General features: G+C 40.1%; 1 non-coding gene across 1 annotated transcript; it reads left to right on the top strand.

Moving 5' to 3' along the window:
• The first annotated feature begins 2,587 nt into the window (after nt 1–2,587).
• LOC115030201 (small nucleolar RNA SNORA17) lies at nt 2,588–2,716 on the top strand. Its single transcript, XR_003835817.1, has one exon. It is a non-coding gene; the product is annotated as a small nucleolar RNA SNORA17 (small nucleolar RNA).
• Nucleotides 2,717–14,173: the final 11,457 nt, after the last annotated feature.

Raw genomic sequence — 14,173 nt, 5'->3', positions numbered from 1 at the left:
CCTTGATCCACTTAGACTTGACCTTAGTACAAGGAGATAGGAATGGATCGATTCGCATTCTTCTACATGTTAACAACCAGTTGTGCTAGCACCATTTGTTGAAAATGCTGTCTTTCTTCCACTGGATGTTTTTAGCTCCCTTGTCGACGATCAAGTGACAGTAGGTGTGTGGGCTCATTTCTGGGTCTTCAATTCTATTCCATTGGTCTATTTGTCTGTCACTATACCAGTACCATGCAGTTTTTATCACAATTGCTCTGTAGTAAAGCTTTAGGTCTGGCATGGTGTTTCCACCAGAGGTTCTTTTATCCTTGAGAAGAGTTTTTGCTATCCTAGGTTTTTTGTTATTCCAGATGAATTTGCAGATTGCACTTTCTAATTCGTTGAAGAATTGATTTGGAATTTTGATGGGGATTGCGTTGAATCTGTAGATTGCTTTTGGAAAGATAGCCATTTTTACAATGTTGATCCTGCCAATCCATGAGCATGGGAGATCTTTCCATCTTCTGAGATCTTCTATAATTTCTTTCTTCAGAGATTTGAAGTTTTTATTATACAGATCTTTCACTTCCTTAGTTAGAATCATGCCAAGATATTTTATATTATTTGTGACTACTGAGAAGGGTGCTGTTTCCCTAATTTCTTTCTCAGCCTGTTTATTCTTTGTGTAGAGAAAGGCCATTGATTTGTTTGAGTTAATTTTATATCCAGCTACTTCACCGAAGCTGTTTATCAGGCTTAGGAGTTCTCTGGTGGAATTTATAGGGTCACTTATATATACTATCATATCATCTGCAAAAAGTGATATTTTGACTTCATCTTTTCCAATTTGTATCCCTTTGATCTCCTTTTGTTGTAGAATTGCTCTGGCTAGGACTTCAAGTACAATGTTGAATAGGTATGGAGAAAGTAGACAGCCTTGTCTAGTCCCTGATTTTAGAGGGATTGCTTCAAGCTTCTCACCATTTACTTTGATGTTGGCTACTGGTTTGCTGTAGATTGCTTTTATCATGTTTAGGTATGGGCCTTGAATTCCTGATCTTTCCAAGACTTTTATCATGAATGGGTGTTGGATCTTGTCAAATGCTTTTTCCGCATCTAACGAGATGACCATGTGGTTTTTGTCTTGGAGTTTGTTTATATACTGGATTACGTTGATGGATTTCCATATATTGAACCATCCCTGCATCCCTGGGATGAAACCTACTTGGTCACGATGGATGATTGTTTTGATGTGTTCTTGGATTCGGTTAGCAAGAACTTTATTGAGGATTTTTGCATCAATATTCATAAGGGATATTGGTCTGAAGTTTTCTATCTTTGTTGGGTCTTTTTGTGGTTTAGGTATCAGAGTAATTGTGGCTTCATAGAATGAGTTGGGTAGAGTACCTTCTGTTTCTATTTTGTGGAATAGTTTTTCACAAGCTTTTTGTTTTCTTGATATTAGCCATCTTTACTGGGATAAGATGAAATTCAAAGTAGTTTTCATTTACAAAGAAAGATGTTATTCAGGTTTCTGGAGGAGAAAAGTCATTAACAGTGTTAAGCAGCAATGCACAATGTGAGGTACAATCATGACTGGCCTTAGAAAATGTTCCCATTAATGCAATAGTGGTGTGAATGTTATGGTGGTAACCATTCACTTTATGATTGCATTTAAGTTCTACTGGATAGAACAGAACTCATGTCTGGTATAGCAAACTGGAACAAGAATCAATAATTAGAAGATTTCAGTTTTGTTTTTCTTCTTTCTTTCTTTCTTTCTTTCTTTCTTTCTTTCTTTCTTTCTTTCTTTCTTTCTTTCTTTCTTTCTTTTTGTAAATAGACTTAGTATCCAAACCACCTTCTAAATATTTACCTTTATATCCATCAAGTAGTGAATCTGTGAACACTCACCAGAACATGTTCATTTTGCAATGGGTCATGGTTCACGAAGATTCACAGTTGGTCAAAATGTAGAGAATATGTGACTATGGAGTACTCAGCCTTAATGGAACATTTCTATTTCATCCTGTGTCCTCAAGGCAAGTGCCATCATGGAAGTGGGAAGCAAAAAGATTGGGTCAACTGCAATGTAACAGTGTTTTTCCTGACATGACAGGGGTACTTCACACATTACCTCATAGAGACAGTGGTTGCATCAACTGGAGATGGGCTCCTGTAGTCTAGTCCCAAACTGAAAAGCTATTGTCAATTGATGGTGTCTGAGGAAGTGATAGTTTTCTTCAATGATGTGGCCCCTGGTGAGTTCCCTATGTTTTAATAAATTACCTCATGTTTTTGTAAGTGTTGGCAGCCCTAAATAAACTCAGTGGAGGGAGTGGGGAAAAAGACATGAAGATGAGTGGGTTTTCTGGTAAGGAGATCTGGAAAGAGCTGGCAAAGAAAGGGGGTTAATATGATCAATATACTTTGTATACATATATGAATTCCCCCAAAATAAAATATTTTAAATATCAAATATTGATTGATCATTTCATTGTGAGAGCTTTTAAAAATAAGTAACACCATAATGAGTAAGCTCAGGGAACTGTATAAAACAGTCATTGAATAAACAGACTTCAGGATTAAAAGTTAGTAAATGGTGCCTTCCCTTAGAAGCATTGCCGGTGTGGTTGCTGTCACATGTGCATCAGTAGATGGCAAAGAGGAGAGAGGCAATGTCTGTTCTCAGTGTTCTGACCTATAAATATCTTTTGATTGGTAGCCTAAAATTCCCTGGAAAAAAAAGTGAGAAGACGACCAGTCCAGAGCCAAGTAAGTCTCTATGGGGAGCAAGCCAGAGACCAAAAGAACCCTACCTAGGACTAAGGGTTCCTGACTAGAGTGAGCCCAAGATAGATGATCCTTACATGAGGCCAGGAGTAAGTCTGAGATGACTACAAGACTGGAACCGTGAGACCTGGAGAGGGAGCTAGCCTGAGAGGACCACCAATCTGGCACCACACAGGACTGGGCGTGGGGATACATAGCAAGCCAGAGATGAACACCTGTCTGGCAACATAATGCATGAGCAGGGCATAGCACTCCTGAGATCACTCCTGAGAACCTCAGACACTCACAGACTCTGGCACATCTAAGAAGAATAAGTAGTGGAGAAATGGAAGAGAAAAAGAAATAGAAGGATGTGGGAGCAATAAAGAGAGGCAGATCTGGAGACTTGAGAATAGTGAGATACAGCCTGGGGTAAGTAGTTAGTGATGCTCCCTGGAACCATGGTGCAGGATCCTGGCCTGTGCTGCCACTGAGAGCCACATCTGGGTCTGTGGCACTGCAACAACTCTGTTGGACCACCCAAGACCAGGTGGATGTTCCTGTTCTGAACTGTCACCTGGGAACATATTGATGTCTGAGGACTGTGAAGAAATGGTCCCACCTTGGTCCCGGAGGCTTGAGAGAAGGAGAGCTGACCTCAACCATAGCCAGCTGCAGTTCTCAGGAGAGCAGACCTTCCACATTGCCCAGCATCAGAGATCTGGTCCTACTATTCATCTCTCGTGTGGAGGTGTGGACTAGGGAGAGATGCCTCCCACCTCACCCCTTGCCTCCACTGGCAGGCAGGAAAACTAGCCCTCCTAGGTCTTAAGAGTGGGAGAGCTGTTGCTGCCCCTCATCAGCTGTAACATTCAGGAGAGCAGGCCCTGTAAGTCACCTGGGTAGCACAGTAAAGTTGGCCCTGCATGTGGGGGTTACAGATGAGCAGCCTGAGGGTGTGAGTATAGGAGAGCCCGCCCTGCCTCTTGTCTTCTGGGCAGAAGCATGGACTAGGAAGAGATGCCTTCTTCTCCTCTCTCATCTCTTCCCATCTATGGTAGACAGGAGAGCTATCCCTGGGGTCATGAAAATAGGAAAAGTGACCATGTACCTCATCTGCTATAACATTTGGGAGAACATGTCCTGCACCTTACCTGGGCAGCAGGGTAGAACTGGCCCTGGTAGAGGAATTTGCTAGTGAGCCATCCTCGAGGGCATGAAAGCAAGAGATATCTGACCATCTCAGATACCTCTCAGGCTAGGATCCAGGGCTTTGAATTGGTCCATTCCAACATCTATCCCATGGGTGACATGCTGGAGTGTAAGAAGGGGCTGATCCTATGGATCTAAAACTATATGATCTCCATGACAGAAGGCAAAAACAACCTGTCTTTGCAGAATCCCAGAGAGGGTCCAGTATTCATAACATAAAAGAAGCCTGAGGCCTCTTACCAGACCAACCAATCATTGCAAGCAAAGAACTGAGGACAAAATGGTATACTGTGGGACACACTGTGACACACTATATCTTCAACAATGATTTTTTTCTCTGTTGTGGGGGGGAAGTTGCAAGGGTGGAGGGTGGGTATAAGGGAGAGCAATATGAATGGGATTGGGATGCATGATGTAGAATTTACAATGATCAAATAAAATGTTAAAAGAAAATTTAGTAAAATTGGGTTCTACTCTTAAGTGTCATTATGCATCTATGTGACCTTCCAAAAAAGCAATTAACTAACTAGCTCTCTGCCAGTTTTCTATAAAATGGGAACAGAGTTTTACCTATTTATTCATCTGGGGAGTTTGAAGGAGCAAATGACACAGAATCCATGAAGCTTGTCTTCATCAAAAGAAGACAGGGAGGTATTCATTTTCAAGCTATACATTAACAAAAATAAGAATGTGGTTATGTTCAAAACAAAGTAGGTAGATTTTTCTATCAAAAACTATTTTCTCTTGTCATTCAAGCTGCCACAATTGACAAGTAAGAAAATTGAGTCAAATGGCATAACCTTTCAATTATCAGTCTGGTAATCTAAGAAGGTGCACCATAGTATAATAAGGCATTATATACTCGAGCTTTGGAATCAGAATAATGTCATATCAGAGTAATTTCATACACTATCAGAAAAGCTATATAAAATGCTGTATTCATTAGTTAGCTTGATTGCAAATAATCACCTTACAAATAAAAAACCCAATTCATTTTTAAATCAAAAGATTTCATGAATTTCATCCTAAGAAAATATAATTTTGTTTTAACTATACTTCAATAAAGCTGGGTTGGAGTAGTAGTTTCAAATTCTAAGTTTGACATTGTTGATCTCAGTCACAATATTTCTACCTTTTTATAGATCTTTGTATTGCAATGACAAATTGGTTGTGACCTATTGAGGCTAAGATATTTCCATCTCCTACAGCAAGGCATCAGAGAAAGAAAACTCTATAAGAAGTGAAAAAAATTAACTACATGTTATAGCTATATAACTGAACAAAGAACTCTCAGTGACTTTATTGTACTTAGTAGACATTATTATATTTGGAATGTCACAAGAAGTTTCAGAAGCAATTTTTCTATAAATTTAAATATTTGTATAACAGTTGGATATTATACATCAAGGAGAATGATCATGAAACATGAGGAGTTTCTGATTTTTTAAAAAATGGACCTTTTCAAGGCTGCACAATGAGATAACTAAATATCTGAATCCAGATAATAATTTTGATTGAAATAGTAATTCAAATAACATGACTATATTAATCAGTTGGCAGAGCTAATTCTAGATAATGTAGGCATTTTATTTAGGCTTATGTTCTGAGTTAGGCTCATCTAAATTAACCATCCCTGGTGAGTTGTTTTTTAAGCTATTACTTTGGCTATTTTGTTTATTCATGCTTGAAAAGGGGGCAAGACTGAGGACCACTCTTCTACTCTGGTAGTCTGCATAGCAACTTCCAACAGTATGGAAGCTAGATGATTGGGAAGAAGCTTCCTGGGCAGTGCCAGCTTGTGTTTTTCATGTTCTATGACTTAGTCACATCACGTCTTTGACAATACAGTCTTTCCACCTAGTCCTGGGTTCAATTAAGAACAATGAAATAGTCTATACTATTTTTTTAAGTCTATACTATTTTGAGGTCTATGGGATTTCACTGAAAAATCCATTCTTGGCACTGGACATTTTATTTATCACCCTGTGGTTTCCGGTAGGGGCACTATCTCCCCCATTACAGGATAATTCTATGTAAAGTTTTAAAATACGTGAATATATGTTAGGAAGCTCCTATAGTAGTGGGTTTTCGTATGATTTTCCTAAAAGATCTGTAGTATTAGTCATTCATTCTCATATTCCCATCTCTACCTTGCTCACCCACCTTCCTTCTCACTCTACCCTTCCTATTTCATTATTTTCTTTTCTCCTTCAAACCTTTGTTTTCTAACTCCCTTCTCTTGAAGAACTCCTCCCCATGACTCCTTACCACTTGCCTGACATCTAAGGGTAGTCTATATGAAACACACATATGTAAAAGTTTGGAGCTGACACCCACCAATAAGAGGAAATATACATTTATCCTTTGGAGTCTGGATCACCTCATTCACAGTTATTGTTCCTAGGTCCATCCATTTACCCAGGAATTTCATTTTTCTTACCAGCTAAATAACATACTATCATGTTGACATACTACATTTCCATTATCCATTCATCTGTTGAAGGGCATGTAGGCTCTATTTCCTAGTCCTTGTGAATAGAACACAATAAACAAATGAGCAAGTATTTCTGTAGTAGGATGTAGAGACCTTTGGGTTTATACCTATAGGAGGACCACGTTATAGATCAGTTTTTTACTTTTGGGGGGGGAATCTAGCTGTTGTTCTCAACCTTCCTAATGCTGTCACCCTTTAATACAGTTCCCCATGTTTTGGTGACCCTCAACCATAAAAGTATATTGTTGCTACTTCATACCTGTAATTTTCTACTGCCATGAATCATAATGTAAATATCTGATATGTAGACTATCTGATATGCAACTACCACTGGAGTTGGGACTCACAGCTTGAGAACCACTGCTCTGCATTCTTATTCGCAGTGGATAAATATTCTCCTTCCCCCACATCTATGCCACTGGTTTTGTTGTTGCTTTTGTTATTTGCTTTTTGGATTTTAGTCATTCTGGCTGGAGTAAGAGGAAATCTCAGAGTAGTTTTAATTTGAAATTCTATGATGGCTGTGAATATTGAACATTAAAAAAAAAACTGTTTCTCAGCCATTTGTGTTTTATCATTTGAGAACTGTTTAGATTCATGTCACATATGGTTTTTTTGTTGTTGTTGTTGTTTTGTAATATTTCATCCCAGGTCCTATCACTTGTCCTTACTCAAAGCCCTCCCATGTGAGCCCCTTCCAAGATGATAGCCTTTTTTTTTTTCTCTTTACTGCGGTTATACACACAATGTATATTTATTCATATTTCGATTGCTGTATTTTTGGTTCATGAGTGTTTTGCATACACATCCATCTGTGCAGCCTCCATGTGCTTCTTGGAGGCAAAAGAAAGTATGGATCCCCTGGCAATCCAGGTTCTTTTCAAGGGCAATTAGTGCTCTTATCTGTTGTATAATCTTTCTAGGCCCTTTATGCTTCATGTTTAAATTGACTTTGTTTGTTTTCTTGATGTTTGTTGTTGTTGTTCTTTATATAAAGATATAAGCTCTTTGTCTTATGTATAGATAAGAAAGATTTTTCTCATACTCTAGGTTGTTGCTTCTCTAGAATGATGATCTCCTTTGCTATAAATAGCTTTTTAGTCTTGATACTTTCACTGCTGTGATCCTATTCAGAAAGTCCTTTCCTATTTACTATGAATCAAGTGTATTCCCTCCTTTTGGAACTATAATATTCAGGGTGGCAGGTCTTAAGCCAAGATTCTTGATCCAGTTGGAGTTGATTTTCATACAGAGTGAGAGATGAAAATCTAGTTTTATTCCTCTATGTGTAGCTATATTTTCTTCCAGTGTATGGTGTTGAGCTTTGTCAAAATGCAGGTGGCTGTAAAAGCATGAACTTAAATATGTGGGTCCTCAGTTCTATTCTATTAATCAATATGCATGTTTCTATGCCAGAAAAAACCAAGTTGTTCTTTTTTGAAGAGGGCAGAGAATATAGTTATTGTAAACAATTGTTGGTAATTGTTAGTTCTTTTCTCTTGAAAGTATTTTTCATACAATATATTCTGGGTTTCCCTTCCCCCAAACTCCTCCAAGATTCTCCCCCACTTCCTCACCAACCCATATCTGCATCCTTTCTCTTTATCATTAGAACACAGACAGACTCAGCCGACTAAGGACCTATTTGCTCAGCTGGAGACACATCATCCTAAGATATGGCTAAGATAAAAATCTCAGATGACAGCAGATACTGGTGTTGATGTAGAGAAAGTGGACACTCCTCCATTGCTGGTGGGATTGCAAGCTGATACACCCATTTTGGAAGTCAGTCTGGCAGTTCCTCAGAAAATTTTACTACCTAAAGACTCAGTTATATCACTACGGGGAATATACCCAAAAGATTCTCCAATATATAACAAGGACATACTCCACTATGTTCACAGCAGCCTTATTTAAAATAGTCAGAAGTTGGAAACAACCCAGATGTCCCTCAATGGAAAAAATGATACAGAAAATGTGATACATTTATACAATGGAGTACTACTTAGCTATTAAGAACAACTACACACATTTTGTAGGTAAATGAGGTAGAATTAGAAAATATCATACTGAGTGAGGTAACTCAGACCCAAAAAGACATACATGATATATGTACTCACTGATAAATGGATATTAACCCAAAAGCTCAGAATACCCAAGATACAATTCACAGATCACATGAAGCTCAAGAAGAAGGAAGACCAAAGTGTGGAAACTTCAATACTACTTAGAAGGGGGAACAGAATAATCATGAGATGCAGAGGGAGGGAGGGACCTGGGTCAGAGAGGGGAGGGAGAGGAAAAAGACAGGCAGGATCAGGTATGAGTAGAGACAGGAGAGAAATCCAGAGGACCAGGAGAATGAATAAAAATAAGTAGGAGTGGAGGTTGAGTAACCACTCTAAAGTCCCAGATGCCAGGAATGCGAGAGGCTGTCAGGAGCCAACGGGGATGACTTAGCCAAAATACCCAACAGCAGGAAGATATAACATGAAGAGACCACCTCCAGTAGATAAACTTGCTCCCCAGTGGAGGGATGGGGCCACCCACCTATGTTAAAAATTTTAAATCAGAATTCTTCCTGTCTAAAGGAAACACAGGGACAAAAATGGAACAGAGATGGAAGGAAAGGCCATCCATAGACTGTCCCACCTTGGGATTCATTCAATTCACAGACACCAAACCCCTACACTATTGCTGATTCCAAAAAGTGCTTGCATATAGGACCCTGGTATGGCTGTCTTTTGAGAGGTTCTGCCTACACCTGACTAGGAGAGATGCAGATAGCCAGACAACCAACCATCAGACTGCACACAAAAACCCTAATGGAGGAGCTAGAGAAAGGACCCAAGGAGCTAAAGAGGTTTGCAACCCCATAGGAAGAACAACAATATCAACCAACCAGAACCTCAAGAGCTCCCAGGGACTGAAACACCAACCAAAAAGTACACATTGAGGGATCCATGGCTCCAGCTGCATGTGTAGCAGAGGACTTCTGAATTTGTCATCAATGTGAGGAGAGGTGCTTAGTCCTGTGGAGGCTTATTGCCCCAGTGAAGGGGGAGGCTGGAGGGGTGAAACAGGAGTCAGTGTATGGGTGGGGGAGCAAACTCCAAGAGGCAAATGGGAGATGGAATGGGAGGGGGGTTATGGATAGGAGACCAGGAAGGAGGACAACACTTGAAATATAAATAAATAAAATAATGAATAAAAAAGAACACGATCTTGGGTCCCTGGTCCCTCAAAGACCAGTCTGTACAGGTCAGCTCACAGACTGAGAATGTAATCAAGCAGACTGCAGAAGGAACACAGCTTCTGAGAAAGACCCCATTTCTGGCTCCAGACATCCAGGCACCTTCCCTGCCAGAGGAGAGGCTTCCGCCCAGGAGGGCTCTGACCACCATAGCAGGTAAGAGAGCCATCTTGTGTGCTGAGTCCCCCCGGAGACCAGTCTGTGCAGGTGAGCAAGCAGACTGCCAGAGGCAACACATTTTCTGGGACAGGCCCTGTTTCTGGCCTTCATCTTCAGCCAGGAGGCAGGTCTGAATGCCAGATATCTGTGCACCTTCCCTGCAAGAGGAGAGCTTGCCTGCAGAGAGTACTCTGACCACAGAAACTCAGGAGAGAGCTAGACTCCCATGTCTGCTGACAGAGGCTAAGAGAATCACAGAAGGAACAAGCTCCAACCAGAGACAACTATAACAACTAACTCCAGAGATTACCAGATGGCAAAAGGCAAACATAAGAATCTTAAAGAAATCAAGACCACTCACCATCATCAGAACCCAGCACTCCCACCTCAGCAAGTCCTGCATACCCCAACACACCCGAAGAGCTAGACCCGGATTTAAAAGCATATCTCATGATGATGGTAGAGGACATCAAGAAGAACTTTAATAAGTCACTTAAAGAAATTCAGGAGAACACTGCTAAAGAGGTAGAAGTCCTTAAAGAATTACAGGAAAAGACAACCAAACAGGTGATGGAATTGAATAAAACCATCCAAGGCATAAAAAGGGAAGTAGAAACAATAAAGAAAACCCAAAGTGAGACACTGCTGGAGATAGGAACCCTAGGAAAGAAATCAGGAAACATAGATGTGAGCATCAGCAACAGATACAAGACATGGAAGAGAGACTCTCAGGCGCAGAAGATTCCATAGGGAACATGGACGCAACAAAAAAATAAAATGCAAAATTCAAAAAAAATCCTAACTCAAAACATCCAAGAAATCCAGGACACAATGAGAAGACTAAACATAAGGATAATAGGAGTAGATGAGAATGGAGATTTTTCAACTTAAAGGGCCAGCAAATATCTTCAACAAAATTATAAAAGAAAACTTGCCAAACCTAAAGAAAGAAATGCCTATGAACATACAAGAAGCCTACAGAACTCCAAATAGACTGGACCAGAAAAGACTTTACTCCCAACACATAATAATCAGAAAAACAAATGACAAATAAAGATAGAATATTAAAAGCAGTAAGGGAAAAAGGTCAAGTAACATATAAAGGCAGACAGACCTATTAGAATTACACCAGACTTTTCACCAGAGACTATGAAATCCAGAAGATCCTGGACAGATGTTATGCAGACCCTAAGAGAACACAAATGCCAGCCCAGGCTACTACACCCAACAAAACTCTCAATTACCATAGAGGGAGAAACCAAAGCATTCCATGATAAACCAAATTCACACAATATCTTTCCACGAATACAGCCCTTCAAAGGATTATAAAGGGACAACACCAACACAAGGACAGAAACTACACCCTAGAAAAAGCAAGAAAGTAATCCTTAAACAAACCTAAAAGATGACAGCCACAAGAACAGAATCCGAAATTTAACAACAAAAGTAACAGGAAGCAACAATTATTAACATCAATGGACTCAATTCCCCAGTAAAAAGACATAGGCTAAAAGACTGGCTAAACAAACAGGACCCAACATTTTACAGGTTACAGGAAACCCACAACAGGAAAAAGACAGACACTACCTCAGAGTGAAAGGTTGGAAAACAATTTTCCAAGCAAATGGTCCGAAGAAACAAGCTGGAGTAGCCATTCTAATATCGAATAAAATTGACTTCAAACCCAAAGTTATCAAAAAAAGACAAGGAGGGGCACTTCATACTCATCAAAGGTAAAATCTACCAAGATGAACTCTCCATTCTGAATATCTATGCTCCAAACACAAGGGCATCCACATTCATTAAGGAAACTTTAGTAAAGTTCAAAGCACACATTGTACTTCACACAGTAATAGTGGGAGACTTCAACACCCCACTCTCACTAATGGACAGATCCTGGAAACAGAAACTAAACAGAGACACATGGACACTAACAGAAGTTATGAAACAAATGGATTTAATAGATATCTACAGAACATTTTATCCTAAAACAAAAGGATATACCTTCTTCTCAGCGCCATATGGTACCTCCTCCAAAATGACCATATAATTGCTCACAAAACAGGCCTCCACAGATACAAAAATATTTAAATTATTCCATGCATCCTATCTGACCACCACTGACTAAGGCTGATATTCAATAACAACATAAATAATAGAAAGCGAACATTCACATGGAAACTGGACAACAATATACTCAATGAATCCTTGGTCAAGGATGAAATTAAGAAAGAAATTAAAGACTTTTTAGAGTTTAATGAAAATGAAGCCACAACATACCCAAACTTATGGGATACAATGAAGGCAGTCCTAAGAGGAAAACTCATATCCCTGAGTGCCTTCAAAAAGAAACTAGAGAGAGCATACACTAGAAGCCTGACAGCACACTTAGAAGCTCTAGAACTATAGGAAGCAAATTCAACCAAAAGGATTAGAGGGCAGGAAATAACCAAACTCAGGGCTGAAATCAACCAAGTGGAAACAAAAAGAACTATTCAAAGAATCAACAAAACCAGGAGCTGGTTCCTCGAGAAAATAAAAAAGATAGATAAACCCTTAGCCAGACTAACTAGAGGGTATCCTAAGTAACAAAATCAAAAATGAAAAAGGAGACATATCAACAGAACCTGAGATAATCGGAAACATCATCAGATCCTACTACCTCAACAGAAGAAAGGAATCAGAAAATGTGGTACATTTACACAATGGAGTACTACTCAGCTATTAAAAACAGTGAGTTTATGAAATTCTTGGGCAAATGGATGTATCTAGAAGATATCATCCTGAATGAGGTAACCCAATCACAAAAGAAGTCATTAGATATGCACTCAGTGATAAGTGGATATTAGTCCAGAAACTTAGAGTACTCAAGATACAATTTGCAAAACACAAGAAAATCAAGAAGAGGGAAGACCAGCGTGTGGATACTTCATTCCTCTTTAGAATAGGGAACAAAAGGATGGACTATCTAGAGACTACCCCACCCGGGGATCCATCCCATAATCAGTCACCAAACCCAGACACTATTACATATGCCAGCAAGATTTTGCTGAAGGGACCCTGATATAACTGTCTTGTATGAGACTATGCCAGTGCCTGGCAAATATAGAAGTGGATGCTCACAGTCATCTGTAGGATGGAACACAGGGCCCCCAATGGAGAAGCTAGAGAAAGCACCCAAGGAGCTGGAGGGGTCTGCAACCCTATAGGTGGATCAACAATATGAACTAACCAGTACCCCCAGAACTCATGTCTCTAGCTGCATATGTAGCAGAAGATGGCCTAGTCGGCCATCATTGGGAAGATAGGCCCCTTGGTATACCAAACTTTATATGCCATAATACAGGGCAAAAAAGTGGGAGGGGTGGGTAGGGGAACAGGGTAAGGGGAGGGTATACGGAACTTTTGGGATAGAATTTGAAATGTAAATCAAGAAAATTTCTAATCAAAAAAAAAAAAAAAAAAAAAGAGAGAGAATCCCAGACATCCGGCCACTTTCCCGGCCAGAGGATAGGGGTTTGCCCTGCCCGGGAGTGCTTTGCCTGAGCATCAGCAGCAGACATCTTGGTTCCGGAACCCCACCGAGTGTATTCTGCACAGGTGAGAGTACGGAATACAGAAGCTAAAAGCTTCTGGGACAGGCAGGAGCCACAGAGCTTCTAAGACAGCCCCCTTTTCAGGATCCAGACAGCTGACCATTGGTTGCAAACATCTTGGTTCCAGGACTCCTCCGAGAGTTTTCTGCACAGGTGAGAATGTAGAATACAGAAGCTAACAGCTTCTGGGAAAGGCCAAAGCAACTCAGCTTCGGGACAGGTCCTGTTTTGAGCCTTCAACTTCGGCCAGGAGGGAGGTCCTAAGGCCAGATATCTGTGCACCTATCCTGTAAGAGGAGAGATTGCCTGAAGAGAGTGCTCTGACCACTGAAACTCAGAGGAGAGAGATAGTACCCCAGGTCTGCTGATAGAGGCTAACAGAATCACCTGAGGAACAAGGTCTAACCAGAGACAACTATAACAACTAGTTCCAGAGATTACCAGATGGCAAAAGGCAAATGTAAGAATCCTACTAACAGAAATCAGGACCACTCACCATCATCAGAATGCAGCACACACACCCCAACTAGTCCTGGGCACCCCAACACACCCGAAAAGCTAGACACAGATTTAACCATAGATGTGAGCATCAGCAACAGAATACAAGAGATGGAAGAGAGAATCTCAGGTGCAGAATACTCCATAGAGAACATTGGCACAACAATCAAAGAAAATACAAAATCCAAAAAGATCCTAACTCAAAAC

Source organism: Mus caroli, unplaced genomic scaffold (genome assembly GCF_978045245.1).
Source record: "Mus caroli unplaced genomic scaffold, Mus_caroli_1 scaffold_5, whole genome shotgun sequence".
Classification (NCBI taxonomy): Eukaryota; Metazoa; Chordata; class Mammalia; order Rodentia; family Muridae; genus Mus; species Mus caroli.
This window is presented reverse-complemented; position numbering and strand designations above follow the sequence as displayed.